Source organism: Ambystoma mexicanum, chromosome 10, assembly GCF_040938575.1.
Source record: "Ambystoma mexicanum isolate Mex_15411 chromosome 10, UKY_AmexF1_1, whole genome shotgun sequence".
NCBI classification, from domain to species: Eukaryota; Metazoa; Chordata; class Amphibia; order Caudata; family Ambystomatidae; genus Ambystoma; species Ambystoma mexicanum.
In genome coordinates, this window is record NC_090932.1 from 451,622,129 (window position 1) to 451,634,816 (window position 12,688).

The window sequence follows — 12,688 nt, forward strand, 5'->3', positions numbered from 1 at the left end:
ATGTGGATTTTAATTTGCATCCTTAATTTCCATACAGTGTTACCTCCTTCATTTATCTTGAGGTAGATGTCCTAGCCAAATTAACCAGCCGAAGTAGCAGCTGCAGACTGAGGGATCAACAGAGAACTTGACACATAAAGCAGTGTTTATCACCCCTATGCTATGATCACCTGTCCCGACAGGCTTGGTCCCCTTTGGGTGGTGGTTGATTGGTTTCCATATGACAGTGGCCCGTCCCTGGTTGATTGTCAGGGTGGTGCAGTCCTTCTGAGCCTCTCAGCCAAGTGCAATGTGTTATGCTGAGCTGGATATCAGCTCTGGTCATGTTAGAGCTGACCACTGTCTCAGGGTTCGGACGATCCCACTGCTGGCTCTAATGCTGAAAGCTTGTGTTTGTAATGATTGTGGTGCAGCATCTCCCATTTTAGTGGCGCATTTGGGGCAAGCTGCAGCTTGCGAGCCACATGCTTGGGCCTGTCTCTCCTTTCAATCTGTCTCCTGCTGCTAGCAGGACCCATGAACCACAGTCATGCCTGGAAGTCATTACTTTTCAAACACTTCTCAAATTTGCCATCATTGGGCATGCGTGTCACCTGGTTACAGAGGCTGGGAATTAGGGAGAGGCCCAACCAGTTCCCCATATTCCACATTCGGTGTTAGCATCACAGAGTGAGTGGTCTTTCCCAAGCTCCACGGTTCCCTTGGTCCCATTTTCCACCCTCCACAATGGAACTTTGTCGCACAGCTCTAATAAAGGGAATACTTCCTCTTTCGGTGCAATCAATTTAGGCAGCAAGGCATCAGAGTATCCTTGATGTTGCTTGCTAGCAGTTCAAATACAGTTTTTACCGTCTGAGATAACTATGTGGCACAGAGTTTGTTAATGGGTATTTCTGTATAGGTACATCTGCTATTATTTTGGCCTTACTGAGCTGTGGCTTGTACAGGGTGCTTTCTATCCCAATCTAGGCTTCACACAGATTGTGGTAGCCACGTATGACTTAAAGGGTGTATGGATGAAGTATGGTGCATCTTGGTAAATGTTAGATGTCATCATTGGGACCACGAGACTGAATCTAATCATGGGGCAGCACTTTGTATCCACAGAAAGCTGTTGCATTAAGTTTATTCAGAAACAAAATCCATCAAAATTACAATCAAAATACACACTCCAAACAAACATATCAATTAAAATGCAATTCATTAAATTAAATGAAGACATTCAGGATAAAAGAGAAAAAGAAAAATTCCCAAATGAGCACTTTTGGCAATCCGTTTTTCAATTACTATATAAAATTCAATAGTTAATATATGATTCATTAAAATCACATGAAATAAACAAATCCCCCAAAAACCTACCATTTTAATAGACCATTTCTGGTTCTCAGAGCAGATCTTAAATATCCCATCAACGTCCATGCTATAGCTGGAGTCTCTGCTTTTAATAAGAAGTAGAGAGCTTGTTTGTATCGCCTAAAATTGAAAGGTTTCAATAATGGATTAGAAATGGGTGGCAGACTCTGGCGTAAACCGGGCAAAAGGAGACCTGATCTAACAAGTCGCCATTGGGGACCTGATCTAACAAGTCGCCATTGGGCGCATTACAAATCTGAAATTGTTGGCTCTGTGTCAAACTGACCCTCCATTTTGCCATGGTCCCATTGAGCCACATGGCATTAACCATTGCTCTCGTAATCAGGGTACGATGGGATATTACCTTGGGACAGGCCAGATAGCCAGGGATGTGGGCCCCAAACAATATTGCGTGGCTTCTGTTGGACGGTTTCAAAATTACAGAAGATTCCCTTTCCCCTTTATGTCTATAAAACAGGACAGAGACAGTTCTGTTTGCCAAAGCTTCCGATATGCCCAGTGGATTATTGACATCAGAATGAATGTTCCCCTCCAGAAGAGACTGCTTTGTGAATTAAGCCAAGGGATTTTAAAGCATTATTTTCACTCCCCGTGGTAGAGTATGTAATCTCTTTAGTTAGTAACGCTTTTTTATTTATCAACACTCTCAACCATAACTTGACCGACAGCAACCTTGAATCACACAGCAACACTCAACTCTTTATGTGCAGCATAATGCAAGCAGTATTTATTCAGGTAAAGCATGATCATTCATAGAGTAGGTGAATAGGTAAAAGAAAAAGTTGGAGTGAGGCCTGTATGAGAGGCTATTCTCAGAAGTAATGAGTGTAAGTCAGAGGCATGCAGCATATGTTAGATAGGGCCTCTTACACTCTAGGCGTGTAAATGTGTGGATGAGTACCACTGGAGGGAGGAGGAGGAGGAAGGTTTAGTTCACCTAAGAAGTAAAACTATAAACTGCACCTCCTCAGAGGTATTCTTCCTTTCCTCTCCTTCCCCCAGAAGCTCACTGTCCCCAGAGCTCGGGTTCTCTCTAGGCTTGACCACTGTAACAGCCTCTTTCTAAATCTGTTTGCCTTTACTCTCCGTCCTTTGCAACTCGTCCAGAACAGGACTGCGAGACTTGTCCCCGCCCTCAAGCCCAGGGATCACATCTCTCCAGCACTGAAATCTAACCAGTGGCTGCAAGGATCAATTTCAAGACCCTTTGCATTGTCCACAAGACTGCCTGGGGCCTTGCACCAAAATATCTCCAGTTTACTCTTCTGAATTATCTTTTTACCCAAGCTCTTCGCTCCTCCTCCTTCAACTCCTTCAGGGTCAATCGTTTTTCCAAGAAACCAGCTGGGGGCAGATCTCTCTCTTCGGCAGGCGCCTCCCTCATAACAGCCTTCCTGCCTCTCTGAATCTTGAGAAGAACCATCTCCGAGTCCGGAAGCAGCTCAAGACTTTCCTCTTTGCCTCTGCCTTCGCTCTTCTCCCCTGCTGATCTCCTGTCTGATACTGCACTGGATACCTGGCTACCCTCTGAGCCATGGGCCCAGGTCTCTGCCCTTACAGTTGCACACCTGTACTGCCGCTTGGCAACCCTGCACTTGGGACTGTATCTGCAACCCTACAGCCCCCCTACCTGCACTATATAACACTTCCACCAGATGGCCGCACTTCTTGTTTTTAGTTGTTTGATCGTATGTCCTGAACTTGCTCCTCCTCCCCTTGCCCCAGCCCTTCTCCCCTCTCCTCCCCTCTCCCCTGCACTTGCACATCTCAATTTCACTGGGCCTAGTAAGATAGTTGTCTTGTCCCTCCCTTGTTCCCCTCCCATGCTTCGACGCGCCTTGAAACACTTGTGTATAGGCACGCTATAAATAAAATATCATATCACCCATGGCCTAGTGCAGGGTCTTATCAGTCCTGGTTGTTCTCATTTTCTTCGATCTGTAGTCTGTTGTGCTGTTTACAAGGCTTCACTTTCCAGCCAGTAGAATTTGAGTAAACTAATAACGCCTGCGGGAGCTCTAACAGTGTGCTTGTTTCGTCCTGATCATTTCTTGTTTACCTGTTCAATTTTGAGTTGGCAGTCCTCCTGTACTTGTAGCAACTCATCTGCTGCCATGGCATAACAAAGTTTATCATAACATAAGATAGAATACTCACTGACAAACATACAAAACACTGTCAGTATTTGAGTACATGACCTGTTGAGCTCCCTTTAGTGGTAATAATCTCATTTGTATCTATTTACTTGATCATGCAATAGTAGTCTAAATAACAAAGAAGACGAATGAAAAAGAAATTCTGCAATTGTTATGGGCAGCGTAGGAAGTGAACCTGGACAAGACGGAGCGGAGCTTCTGAAAAGTTTGTTTTGCCGCAAGGCCCAAAGGCTTGCCCAGTAAACTTCCATATCTGCTGCCAAGCCAAACGCTGAGACACTAGGTTTGGGCTCCATGAACAGATGTGAACCGACCTGGGGCCACGCCCCACGGCCCCGCCCCATCCTTTGCCCAACCCCACCCCGCCCCCCAAGGGGGAGAGATTTCGCAGAGGAAATTGTTTTCATTCCCAACACTGGTTGTAGGCCTGCGAGGGGTTGAGTATTGCCAGCAAATAAACACTGCGGAAGGATTTTTTTTTTTGCACTTTAATATTGATTTACAGGTACAAGCACCTTATTGATATGGTTCATGCACAATAAATTTAAGGAAAAATATTTGTATACATAAATGTGTCTTTTTGATTGTTCTTGTGCATGTCGAACATCTAATTGATGTATATTACAGTGATTCAGAGCCTGATCTTTAATGCAATAGAAATCTATATGAGGCTTCGACATTAATTAAGAAAATAAGGATATTAAGAATATTGTTGATGGCACCCTTGTGTAGAAATGAACGAATAGACACGCGACACAGGTCTTCATTTGCAAAACGTGTCAGACACTGTTTTATTAAACAATGACAAAGTACTTATTTCAAACTCAGATTACTCAATATCACTGCACAGTTCCTAATACACAAAATATGGTGGCCTCCTTTCTGTCGCAGGCCAGTCGTAGACGGTGAGTACCAGGTACAATCAATAATACGATGTGGTGTCTGCCCACACCCTTGGGGAGGGCAGATTCCAATGAATGTCCCAAATGTGGGAAATGCCCGGATAAGCTCACACCCGCACCCTCCCCCATTACCCTTTGCCTGAGGGCCCAGTCGCTCAGTCCAATGCTTATGAGCGACCTCGGACCGGAAGAATACCAAATCTCCCATCAGAACCACAGGACAGTGACTCACAGGACCATCTGCTATTGAACTGTTCCAAATTACAGTGACTCCAACCCACAGAGACTGCAACAACCCTTACACCTTCCTTAACCCTCCCACATCATCCCAGCACTGTGCCACAGCAACTCTCCTGGACATACACTTGTTCTGAAATATTGGATTGGATAGTGGCAAAGCTAGGATGGCAGGCGGTATAGAAAGCGTTTGATGCAAGGGGAGCAGTAGCCCCTTGAAACCGCCACAGTGGTGCCTATCACCTCAATGATTCTGCCACAATTATCCATGGACAGCCCACTTCCGTTTTTAGCAGGGCCAAATGTCCTCATGACGCTGCTCCTAGCCGGTCGCAGTGCAGTCCTTCAACTAGTCCATTGCCCTCTCTTCCTAAGGGCATTACCCCCGAGAACGGGTGGGGGTGTCCGATTGGTCCAAAAATCAAGGACTTTTGGGAAAGAGAGCGCCATTTTCCCAATGGTTTAGCCCCCTTTGGTTATCAAGGGACACTTGAGCAAGCGGGTCTATGAACAAGGTCTCCTACAGGGCAGAATGAAACCGGTTCCGGAAGTGCATTTCAGGGGGAAGAAAAGGGAGCTGAAGGGAGGTCGAGGTGATTCTGTGAGCCTTGTTTACAGCCAATGTGCACGGCCTGTCCCAACACAAGTGTACATGTGCCATTAATTGCACAGCCTTGTTTTGAATGCGTGCTCATTTAAGTAGCCAAATAAGAGAAATGGAACTGTAAAAATCCTGCAGTGACTCGTTTAGCTACTCTGCACACAGCTGGAGGTAGTTAATTGGTTACAGATGCTTAATGTGAAACAAACGCAACCACTTCAAGTACCTTATGTTTGTGTTTAAGTTTATGAGGTAACTTGATTGTCACATTAATTTAACGCTGATAACAGTGTGTGTGTGCGTGTGTGTAAAAAAGAGATTATCTCACACAAAATAGTAAACGCTGGCCCCGGTAAAAGCTACAGGCGTGTTATGCACAGCCAGTGCTTTAAGTGAGATGCTAAATCGAGGGTGGGGTTCTTGTTAGGCGGCGTGGCCTAAGTATGTGTGTACTTAGGGCATGCCCCTGACGCGAGCCCCCCTCGCCTAGGCGAGGTGGCTGGTGAACGCTGAGGAGCTGCGGCACACTGGCATTATTACCTTTGGTGCGCCCAGGGGCTGAGAGCACAAAAGGTGTGACACCTGTGCGACCCAGCTCAGACGTAGCAGGCAGTCCTTTCATTCATGGAGTCGCGTGGTTAAAAACCACAGGCTCCTTGATTGAAAGGCTTGTCTGCTGCATGATGTCGCAGTACTCAGAAAAAGGAGGAGGGTTGGAGGGCCCGGCCCGCCTCCTGTTTCTGAGCACAGAGACATCAGGTAGACCGTGTAGCCGAAGCCACAATTAGACAGGTTGTCTGCAGGTATCAGCACTTCGGTTTAGAAACAATGAAAAGGCGATACCCTGCACTCCCACCTCTAACCTGTATGTTGCAACCAAGAATAAATAGCAACCTTTTCTTTTGTGCCTACTTGGGTCAGTCTAGTTCCTGCTTCTTGTCTCATTCACCTGACCCAGGATACATCATTTTGGTTACAAGCTGGTCCAGAAAACGAACCCAGAACAGGGGGGGAGTGAAGAGAAGTGAAGCCTGATCCCTAATGTTGTCCAGCCGATGAAGGCGAGCAGACCTCAAGAGGCTGAAGGGTCTGTACTGCAGTCGCGGTGCCATTGGGGACTAAGGGCAGAGGCATCAGAGGTGATGATTCAAGTGTTCAGGAAAGGGCCGGAAGAAGTTGGAGGCCCTGGTCAGTGATGAGTAGCTCACGTGGGCACATCTGTGGAGTGAGCCAGAAGTTTTGGGTCGCTGGCAATGGCCAGCAGGAGCGCTGGTGAGTCCGCTGCAGCATCGAGCGCCATTGCGCTCAGAGATGCAAGTGGATTGTTGGACACGTAGTCCAATGTATATTTGCAAGCAGAGTCGTGGAGAAGCAAATGGGGCATTCTGGTGAGGGTGCATGGGGCAGTTTGTGTAGCGTGCCAAGCTGTGCCTTGTATTCCAGTCTTGCTGTTTGGCTGGAACGCTTGCAATGGACCTGGCGCCATTGTCCTTTCATTGAGCTTCGGAGAAGTACGTTCGAGAAAGCACCTCCGAACGTTTGTGAGCTTTTGACGCTCCCGGAAGCAGTGGGCGTCCTTCCGGTATACTGAACGTAGATTTAGCTTCAGACCAAGCTGGTCGCTGTCCTAAGGAACGGTACAAGCTCAACAGCTTTGTTGTTATCCATTAAGGAGGATTGAAATACTGCCTTTTAGTATATGCAGCAGTGCTGGGAGAAAAGAAGAATTTTCAAATTGATTTGCTGTACTACAAACAAGATGATGTATGGTATGTGTTAAAATGATCGAACCGGGCAATGTTTGCAGTTAAGAGCTTGTTTATTCAAGTTTAGCTCAAGCGACAGCAGGCACCACCTCTGAAGGCAGGACCCAACTGAACACCTCAGAACTTCATAGAAAAACACTCCAAATCATAACACTCTAAGAATACTCATGACTCGCATGGAACAATGAATAAGAAACATGAACAGAACATTGTGAATGGTCAATTCCACACTCAGAAGTATATATCCTTGTTAGTACTTGTTCACTCCGTGTTTACCTAATAACAATTAGTGTATGTAAATACAACACACCTTCCCCCTTTCAATAACCTGGTTTATTCTAGTACATAATCTCTCAACCAAAGAGGTTTACCTCTTCTTCTTTCTGTGCTGGTACTAGTATTTGTATCCTGTTGACCACTCTTATTAACTTCTCCAGATTCATGCACCAACTCATTGTCATTTCCATTATCATCCCCATCACTATTTTCTCCATCCTCCGCTGCTTGACCATTGTTATTACATTTCACTAATTTGGACATGGACCAGCACTCTCCACCTTCCATTATGACCACATTCCCTCTTACTACCGCTATTTTCTTAGGCCCAATAAATTTGCTCTCAATACATTTAGGGGACACCCTGGGATTTTTTACATACACCATTTCACCTTCTCTCCATACCAAACTCTTGGATTTCTTTTCTGTGTCAAATCTTTCTTTGTATGCATTTTGGGCTTCTTTGATAAGTGTAACAATTTTATTTCTATCAATATCTACACTCTTGGCCAAGTCAAGCCACCCTGGACAGAGTTTTGTAGCCGGCTGCCTGCCCTTGAGAGACATAAATGGTGAGACCCTAGTGACAATGTGGGGCGTCGTGCAGTAATTCCAAACCATTTCCCTTAACACTTTCTGCCATTCCAGACCTGCCGCCATGGCCAACTGCAATCCTCCCTTTACAAATCTGTTAGCCCTCTCTACCGCCCATTAGCCCTGGGTTGATAGAGTGCAGTTCTGTAATGCCTTATGCCAAACTTTTTGAAAAATTCCACCATTTTGTCAGAACAAAATTGGACGCCATTATCTGAAATTAATTCCGTGGGAAAGCCTTCCCTGTAAAATGTTTCTTCAAAAAATGATATCATTTGGGCCGTGGTTGCCTCACCAATTGCCTTCCACTCTATTCACCTTGAGTGATAGTCTACTAACACAATCAAATATTTGAGGTTCTCTCCTAAATTCTGTATTGGACCCATCAGGTCCACAGCCACCTTTTTCCAGGGTTCACCCGGAACACTAACGTGTCTAATGGGTGCTTCCCTCACCACCTTACTTTTATCACTCCTCTCACACTCTCTGCAGTTTTTCACACACTTCTCTATTTCACTGTCAACTGCCGGCCACCAATAAAATTCTCTGATATATCTTTTGGTTCCTCCCATCCCTAAATGACCTTGGTGAGCTATACTCACTAGCTTGGGTCTGACATTGCTAGGTGGAATAACTTTGGTACCCTTCCTGAGCTTTATGCCGTCTTCCGATAAATTAAGCTCATCTTTTATGCAATAGAAACATTCACATTTTTTTTCTAGCTCGTTTTTGTGGGGCCACCCTGCCCTGGTCCACACCTTGACTTGATTCAATATGGAATCCTCACTATCAGCAATCTCCCACTCATCTTTGCTTATGGCATTGTATTCAACCTCAGCAATACTCACACCCTGCTCTAACATCGCTTCCTCTGAATCCTTTCCCTCCACTGGTAACCTAGACAAACAGTCTGCTACTACATTGTCTCTACCAGCTATACACCATCTTGAAGTCATAGGCTAGGAGTTCAATCATCCATCTAGAAATTCTGGGTGATCCTTTTGCCCACTCCACACTGCCTAGAAGTTGGACTAAGGGTTTGTGATCAGTTTTTATCGTGAAAGTCTGACCCCATAAATAAAATTTGAAATGTGCTACAGCCCACGAGACCGCCAATGCCTCCCTCTCAATCACAGAGTAGTTTCCTTCCACTCCCTTCAACGGCCTTGAGGCAAACGCAATTATATGTTCAGTCTTACCAGAGTCCACTTGAGACAACGCTGCGCCTAGCCCCATATTGCTTGCATCAACCGATAACACAGTTTTCCTTCCCGACACAAAACCTCCCAAGGAGGGTGCTTGTACTATGCACTCTTTTATTTTCCTGAAGGCTTCCTGGCATTCACCCGACCACTCAAACTTAACATTCTTTCTCAACAACTCTCTTAACGGAGTGGATATGGTGGCAAAACCATTTACAAATTTGTGATAGTACTCCGCCAGCCCCATGAATGAACGTAACTGATCTTTATCACGTGGCTGGGGAGCACTGCTGATGCTATCAATGAGAGACTTTTTTGGAGCAATACCATCGCCAGAAATTCTATGACCTAAATAATCTACTTCTCTAACAGCAATCTTGCATTTTTTTCTTTGCACAGTTAAACCAGATTCTTTAAGTCTCACTAAGACAGCCCTCAAAACCTCATTATGTTCCTCTTCATTTTCGGCAAACACTAATATGTCATCTTGAAACACTGTTACTTTTCTTAGCCCTCTAAGCACCTCCTCCATTACGCTTTGAAAGACAGAGGCAGCAGAAGCTAAACCGAAAGCCATGCGATTGTATTTGAACACTCCCTCGGGAGTGATGAACGCTGTGAGATGCCGGCAATCTTTGGACAACGGAACCTGGTGATATGCCGCTGACAAGTCAATGATGGAAAATACTTTCGGTTCCCCCAGGGTGGAAAGAGTCTCCGATATGTTAGGAAGCGGATGTCTCTCTACAACTATGTTCCGATTTAGGCTGCGTAAATCCACACATAGTCTCAGATTTCCATTTGCCTTGGCTACTAGTACAACCGGCGATAACCATTCTGTTGCTGTTATAGGCTCAATTACTCCTTTGTCCACCAAGTTATTCAATTCGACACGAAGCTTACTTCTCATCTTCAATGGCACTTGTCTAACCTTGTGTATCACCGGTTGCGCATTATTCTTTAATTTGATGTGGTGTTCAAAACTTCTAAGTTTCCCTAATTTCTCGGAAAACACTTCCAGGAACTCTTTGGTCCAGATGTCATCCTCCACTTCAGCAATGGATATAGGCTGAGGGGCATTCGCCTGTATTCTTACCCCCAAGTTCTTTTGTTCTTCCCATCCTAATAAAGAGGCTCCCTTGTTTGCTACCAGAATGTTGGCCTGGCATTCTTTTCCTTTGTAACTGACAGATGCAGAAAATTCCCCCAAGATTTCTATTGTAGATTCTCCATATCCACAGGCTCTAACATCTGTGGGTTTAATTGCCGCTTCGCCCTTCTTCAATATTTTTACTAAAGTGTCCCTTGATATTATGGTCCAAGGAGAACAAGTGTCCACTTTCATGACTAAACTGCGCCCATCAATCAGAAAAGTGTCTGCCGGTCCTTTCGCCTCGCCTGAGATAGCTGAAATTTCAAAAACAAACTTGGCACTTGGTTCCTGGTTGGCTGACACTTCTTGAATGTTGTAATCTCTCCTGACCGACTCCTCAATGCTGGCTCTGTTCTCTACTCTGGGCTCGATGAAATTTATGGATGTAGCTTTGCATACATTTGCAAAGTGTCCTCTATTCCTGCATTTAAAGCATTCGGCAAATTTGGCAGGGCACGACGGAAAGTTTGCACCATGTCTGGGGTTGCCACATCTGGTACATGCATTTCTCGCGGTCCAATTTCCTTTCTTTCCGCTGGGGATGTTTGATCTTTTCTTCTGGTCTATTGCACAGACTGACATGGTGGTCGTATTTTGTTTGTCACTCTTTAGTTCCTTAACATATAATGATGTCTGTTCAATGCTCCTGGCTAATTCAAGCGCCTCATCGAGTTTCATGTCCTTGGCCAGTAGCTTCTCTTGGATTCTTGCGTTATTAGTACACCTGAGTAACTGATCCCTGATTAGGGAATCAGTCAGATTCTCAAATTCACATGAGTAGCTTAATGACCTTAAACAGGCTACATATGATTCCACCGACTCTGACTGTTCCTGTACTCGCTGGAAGAATTTATGTCTTTCAAAACTGACATTCTTTCTGGGCTCAAAATGGTCCTGTAGTTTTTTGAGAGCTAATGCATATTCATCGGCATCACCTGCCTCTGGCATATGGTCTCCCGTCAGCCCATCAAAGATCCTGCGTCCTTCTGTGCCCAAATTGTGAACCAACAGAGCCTTTTTTCGAGCTGAAGAAAATCTGTCACCGCCCATTGCCACTAAATAGTTCTCAAATGTGTCCTTCCACTTGTCCCACCTGAGAAGTGGGCGGCCAGGTTCATTGAGAAACGAAATAGGTGGAGGAATTGATGCTGCCATGGTGATGTAGGGGCTGTGAAGCAGTAAGTCTTTGATTAATTGACGCAATTAACCCAATAGATAAATTTGTTCACTGCATGAACTTTTCCTTTGATGTACAGGCTCCTTAATTCACTATATGAACACTTCCTTTTTTCTTTCATATGCGTTCTAGAACAATTGTCATTGTGGTGTTCTTCCCCTTTTTTTTTTCTTTCAGAAATTAGCTGTCGGTGGATTGACGTCACAATGGAGACCGGGGCTCTTGAATGTGGAGCCTTCGTTGCTGGGCAACTAGTGTCACAATGGAGACCGGGGCTCGAGTTGACACTCCCCCACAGCGTGTATTGTAGCGCGTGTCTGCACGCGCCAGGACCAGCTGAGAGCCGTGTGCGCTGGCACGCAGGCGGCGGGGGGCGGGGCTATCGCGCAGCAGCTGCGAGTGTTTAGATGGCAGCTCGCGAGCCCGCTCTGCTGCCTGTCCTTGCGCAGCTCCCTCGCGGCTCCCCCGCGGCTCTCCCCCCGATCCTGACACTTGCCTGAATGGGTTTCCTCCCTCTGTCAACTGTGTGCGGCTCCCTCGCGGCTCTCTTCTCCAAAACGAAGACGGCTTTGGTCCCAAAATAAGAGCAGGCTTAGTTTCCTCCTTCTTTTCTTCTCCGCCCTCGATCCGCCTCGCCTGCTGTCGCTGGTACGGCGGGGTGCGGCGGAGAAGACACGGTGTAGGCAGCCCGGAATCACGGAGACAGATCAGCTGTATCCGGCATCAGGGTCCTTGGTACAATCCTCGTCGCCAATGTTAAAATGATCGAACCGGGCAATGTTTGCAGTTAAGAGCTTGTTTATTCAAGTTTAGCTCAAGCGACAGCAGGCACCACCTCTGAAGGCAGGACCCAACTGAACACCTCAGAACTTCGTAGAAAAACACTCCAAATCATAACACTCTAAGAATACTCATGACTCGCATGGAACAATGAATAAGAAACATGAACAGAACATTGTGAATGGTCAATTCCACACTCAGAACTATATATCCTTGTTAGTACTTGTTCACTCCGTGTTTACCTGATAACAATTAGTGTATGTAAACACAACAGTATGCCGCTGGGAAAAGAAGTTAATGTAACTTTGCTGGTGTTGCAGGCAAGCATTTGTGGCAGCGATGTTAAAGAGAATGGGCCTCATCACGACCTCGGCGGTAACCCTTAAATCCGGCGGTAGCGCTATTACCGCTGGATTTAAGGGTCCGCCGAATCAGGGCCTCGGCGGATTTCAACCCAGCTCTGAGCTGGT